At 55.7% G+C, this 5,652-nt stretch overlaps 1 long non-coding RNA gene across 1 annotated transcript; it reads left to right on the top strand.

The window, feature by feature from the left end:
• The first annotated feature begins 1,668 nt into the window (after positions 1-1,668).
• On the top strand, positions 1,669-4,494 carry LOC135459966 (uncharacterized). The gene is made up of 3 exons (XR_010443129.1): positions 1,669-1,844; positions 3,271-3,391; positions 4,414-4,494. It is a non-coding gene; the product is annotated as an uncharacterized LOC135459966 (long non-coding RNA).
• Positions 4,495-5,652: the final 1,158 nt, after the last annotated feature.

Genomic DNA, 5,652 nt, shown 5'->3' with positions numbered 1-5,652 from the left:
AAAACACCTGCATGAGTTCACTTTAACTGGAGGCAATTAATCCCTTACGTAAAGCAACGTCCTTCCAGGGGCAGGTTTTTAGCTTTGATGAAAATGTTGACAAATTTGGTGCCCCTTTCTGTTGCTTCTTCTATCTTCAAAGAATCATAAATGTGCCAAATTTGCTGAAGACAGGCGAGGACCACGAGAAAGAACCGGTTGGCGGGAAAAGGGGCAAAAAGAATGTCAATTCTCTCCTCTTCACCATTTCCCCTTCTCCGATTTAACCTTTCTACTTTGAAGTGGGGAACTCTGTTTGCAACCTCAACAAAAATACTTGAGTTACTCTTTCTAACATCTTTTCCGTCCCTTCAGGCACGCAGAAATAAGAGTGATTTTGCCTTTACTGGACAAAGGGCAAGACTTTGTCCAGTGAAGGCAAAGACGATGGGATTCCTCAATTTAGACCTTTCTGAAAGTTCCAGCGCTTGTCTTGCTGGTTCGGGGCTGTGCCGCAAAGCCAAGGCAGAAGGATGACTGCAGCCACAGAACGAGGGGGTTCGCACCGAGCCCGGCCAGCCCGGAGCCGTCCCCCCGCGCTGTGCCCGCAGCCCCGGCTCTGCCGCGCTTGCCCCCGCCAAGGCCGGCCCGCATTGTGGCCACAGTCGGCGATCAGCGCCACGGCGGAGCTGCCGCTGCCCGCTGGGCTCAGCTCCAGCACCTTCCCCGCCAAGCTGTGGCGCCTGGTGAACAGCCCCCGCGTCCGCTCCGTGCGCTGGGACAGCCGGGCCCAGGGGCTGCTCATCGACCGCTCCCTCTTCGAGCAGGAGCTGCTCAACTCGGGCGACGCCCACAGGGGCCATGGCCATGGGCTGGCCCCGGTCCCGCACACCTTCAGGGCCACGCAGTTCCGCAGCTTCGTGCGGCAGCTCTACTGCTGCGGCTTCCGCAAGGTGCCGGGCTGGGTCGGCTCAGCTGCTCTGGGTGATGCCGGGGCCTGGCTCCACTACAGCAACCCCTGCTTTCGCCACGACCGCCCTGACCTCCTGCTCCGCATGAAGCGCTGAAGCGCGGCCAACAGGCAGCGGCCGGCGGCGGGCCGGGAGGGCAGCAGGCGCCCGCCCTGCGCCTCCCAGCAGCTCCCCGGGGCGCAGCCACTGCCGGACGGGCGGCACGGGGAGCGGTCGCTTCGAGCCGCTGCCCAGGGAGCGGCCGCCGCTGTCGGCCGGGCGCCCGCCCAGCGGCTTCCTTCTGCTGCCCAGGGAGCAGGCGCTGCCGGCCCGGCGAAAGGGACCTTGCAGCCGCTTGCAGGAGCTCTATGGGGAGCAGCTGCCTCCGGCCGAACGGGAGGTGCTTGGAATCCAGCCCTGCAGCTTCCAGCAGCTCCACAGGGAGCAGCAGCCCCCAGCCTCTTTTCCTATGAGGTAGGAAAAGAGTTGTAGCCTTGTTTTTCCAAAAGGTCATGAAAAGTGACCGTTTGAAGTATTTTGCCACAAGGCTCTGTCATTCTCGGCCAGAAGTTGTCAAGCCTACTAGGAAGGGGCACCTAGGAGGCCAAAAGATTCTCTGCCTGGTTTTCCTGTGTGCTTCCCGTGATGTTTGATCCACAGCAGCACTAGAGCTCTGTGTCCCACAGCCACGTTGTGGAGCCTGACCAATGTGTTTGGATTCTTGCAGCCACCCCGGGCACTTCAGGGCCCAGCGCTCCACCCGGCAGTGCAGCCTGTGCAGCATGGACGGCCTCCAGCTCCGCACAGAACGCACCTGGGGAGGAGGAATGGCCACCAGCAGATCTAGGCCTTGCCGTAGAGAAAATGATTCGGGAGATCAGGAGGTCCCTGTCTGAAAGATCTCCCTCTGCTCAGGTAATTCCATTGGATTGGGATAAAAGGGGCTGGACTGAGAGCTTTTGAACCTTGTTACACGGTTGAGAAGCAAAGGCTTCTTGAATTGAACTTATTTCATTATTATTTAGTTATTGAATTATTCTTGGTAAAGAAAGATTTCTAAAAGAGAAGATGAAGAAGAAATGAAGAAGAGGTTTTACTTGCTGGGAAAGAGGAGAAGAGTGTTTGGAGAAGTGGCACTGAAGGCCAAGTGTCCCGTGCAGGGAGGGGCATGCCAGAGGTGCCTCTGTTGCAGCTGCAGCAGATGTGGGCTGTGCCTCTTTTGGGTGGGAAGGCCAAGGCAAAGCAAGGGCTGGGCTGCAGCTGCTGCTGCTGTGTGAGCCCTGCCATGCGTGTGGGCGCTCCCAGAGCCGTGGCTGGGGCTGGGCTGCAGCTGCAGCTCTCTGTCCTTTTGCAGATTATTACACGTGTTGGCCAAAGAATGTCTCTCTTTCTGTTGATGTGCCGACCCATTGCCTGCAGTACATTTGTGATGATGACTCAAGGGGGGAAGTAGGATTTTTTGGATTTACCAATACCTTATTCTCAAGTGGCATGACTTTTGTCTTCTGTAAAGTCACACATAGCAGTTTAGAGAAGCATTTTATTCCATAATAAAAGGAAACATTGCAGGTTCAGAACCATCTTCAGAATCTTTAGGGTTCTGATGGACGGGCTATGGCAGAAGAGATGAATATTCTGGAACTGGTCATAGGGAGAATATCTTTGTGTCCAACTTCCTCAGTGGAACAGAAACGCTACTTGGTTGTCTGGCTTTTCCTGTCTTTTGGGTTGGTTTTTTTCCCTACCCTAACGATTTACAGATTTTTGCCACTGATCACAAATGTGATCCTGGAAATAGCCTGGTGCATCAATGTTTGCCTGGATGACACACGCGGGGCAGCAGCAGAGGGCTCAGAGAAGCAGCACCTTGTGATGGGTTGTGTGAGCACTTGGCTGGGGGTGCTGAGACTGCCAGGCAGAAATGTGTGCTTTGCCTGTGGGTTTGCAGCACACAGCCCTGGGCAGGGCTGGGAGCGGGCTCTGCCCTTGCTGGCAGCTGTGCTGGCAGCAAGGAGAGCCCCTGGCTTTGTGCTGGCTGATTTCTCACAGCTCTGGGGTAAGGCAGGGTCAGAGCGTGGGGGCACGTCCCCTCGCTTGGTGTCTTCTGGTTTTCTGTGTTCGTACTTTGTCTCAAAGGTCATTTTGTAAGAGCTTCAGTTTCACCTTGGCCCGCTGAATCCTGAGTTTAAAAGGCTTGTCATGTGAACTGTGTGGGCAGTGTTCCCTCCTCTGGTCTCTATGTCCCTTGGGAGTGGAGAAGGACAGTTATTGTATCCCTGATATGATTCCAGCAAAATAGTGAGTGATCTTTGGGTTCCTTTCTTTCTGTTTTTCTGCTCAGGACAATGTTGGTGTTGCCCCTGATTCTTCAGGAGGGGAGCCTGTGAACAGAGCTGCAGCAGAGGAAGCTTCATCTGGCACCGAGAGCTGCAGGAACAGTTCCCAGGAGCCCGAGGAGCCTGGTGAGGACAGAGCCCACACTGGTTTAGAGAGCTGTGAGATGGCTGCTCTGAGCAGGGTTGGTGCTTCCTGGTGCCTTGAGTTCAAATCCTGCACGGGCACAACCTCCCTGAGCCCTGCCCTCCACGCTTCTCCAGAGGCTCTGACACTGAGTCCTCTGCTGGGGCAGAGAGCAGGGAATAAACCTGACCTTGTGGGAGTTGTGTCACCAAGCCAGGTGTCCCAGTTTTGTGCTGAAGTTGGTGGATAAATTTGCTGCAGGGTGCCAGGGGAGGCCAGGCTGAGCAACACTTGAAGGAGCAGGGGAAAAAAAGAGCAAAAAGTCAGGGTAGAAGTCCAAATCACTGACTAAATGTAGTACCAGTGGTCCTGACCCACAAGAAAAACAAGGAGCACAACATCAGAGGCCAACCAATTGAAAAATCACAGTAACTCCAGTATCAGAAGGAAAAGCTTGAATGACCCCTGATTAGGGAGGCCTAAGAGGAGAGAAGGAGCACTGTGGATCCATTCCTTAGCCCAGCTGGTGCAGCCTGCAGGCCTCGTAGGGAGCTCTGTCCCTCCCAGCCCTTCCTGCCAGAGCTGATGGTCGAGTTGGAGCAGCTGCTGCTCACTGCAGAGGGCAGTTTGTAGATGCCAGGTAATGGAGCTGGTTCAGGACTCAGCTCCCAGCACCTTCAGCTTCAGCCATTTCAGTGAGGACTGAGGTCTCTCTGTCCTCAAAGAAAAAGAAAGAACAAGGCTGGGCTTCCTTTTGGCAGCTGGGATTGTCTGTGTTTCAAGCTCTTGTGGGTGCCCTTTGCACTGCGAGTGCTGGGACTATCGAGATACTTCAATGTTTTGAAACACACTTTTGAACACTTGGAATGGTCCCTGTTCTTTTTAAGGAGAGATTGCTTCGAATTGCCAAGTGAGAGTCTGCCTTTCAGGCCATCTTTGACAGCCCCTGGTAGAAGGACAATTGCTGCCCAAGGGAAAGGTGCAGAAGGGCCAATATTGACTGAGCGTTGCCTTTGCTTCCCAGATGCCATCTGACCAACATCTCCAGGAGGGCTGCCCTGCATGGCAGGAAGAGACAGGGGAGAGCCTGTGACCATCAGGCAGGTAGAACTCCTCTGCTTGTAGATATGTTTATAGATATCTACGGTTCTATTTATTAGTGGTTATAGTTCCATTTATAGATTATAGTGTTCTATTTATATGGGTATATATTGATAGATCTACATGGTTAAGTGTGGATATGTATACAGTTATAGATGGGATATAATTATATTTTATAATTCATATACATCTATATATGTAAATGAAGTTAGATTTATAAATGTGTATAGTTATATAGTAAGAGGAATAGGAATGTTTAGATGGAGACTCTGATGGATAGGTTGATGTTTGTGTAGGCCTAGGCTGCATCTTTACCTCTTTCCCCCCTCGGCTGCCTTTTTCACCTCTTGCTTTTCCCCTGGTGCCCCCTGTGTCCCCTGTCCCTGTGCTGGGTCCGAGCTGGCGGCCGGGCCGGGTGGAGCAGCACTTCCAGCCCCGGCTGTCCCTGGAGCGGTGGGAGCTGCCGCTGGCCCCAGGCACTGTCCCCTGAGGAGCTGCTGAAGGACGGTGAGACTGAGGGGGCGGTGGCGCCGAAGGGACGGTGACCCTGAGCTGCTGCTGGGGCTGAGGGCTGTGGGGCAGCCGAGGGCCATGGTGGCACCGAGGTGACAGGAAAGTGGCACAGGCTGGCAGGGTGGCGGGTCTCAGGGGACGGGATGGCTCAGAAGGGACTGAGGGGGGTGAGAGGACTGTGAGGGGCTGAAGAAACTGAAGGGGGCTGGGGCTTCACCGAGAGCATGGCGGGGCTGAGGGGATGGAGGGGGCCAGCAGGGAGCACAGAGGGCTCCGGGACTGCAGCTCTGCCAGGCCTTGGAAGCAATTCCAGAGCCTCCACTTTTGCCCCAGCTGCAAGGAAGACCTTGAGGACAGCCAGAGACTGACGGGAGACAGCAGGGAGGAGCTGAAGGCCAGCAGCAAGAGCAGTGAACGGGGACCCGCTGCTGCCAGCCTGCAGAGAGCCCGGGTGAGGCCACAGGCCCGGGCAGGCAGGCTGGGGCTGAGGCTGCCGTGGGCTGCAGCCGTGGGCACTGCCCGGCGGGGCAGGAGCGGGCCCTGCCCGTGCTGGGGCTGCTCAGCGCAGCTGCCCCGGCTGGCACAGGGGCTGTCCTTGGGCAAGGCAGCTGTGCCGGCAGGGCCCGGGAGCTGTGCCGGCTCTGCCGGG

This window comes from Zonotrichia leucophrys, chromosome Z (assembly GCF_028769735.1).
Source record: "Zonotrichia leucophrys gambelii isolate GWCS_2022_RI chromosome Z, RI_Zleu_2.0, whole genome shotgun sequence".
NCBI classification, from domain to species: Eukaryota; Metazoa; Chordata; class Aves; order Passeriformes; family Passerellidae; genus Zonotrichia; species Zonotrichia leucophrys.
This window is presented reverse-complemented; position numbering and strand designations above follow the sequence as displayed.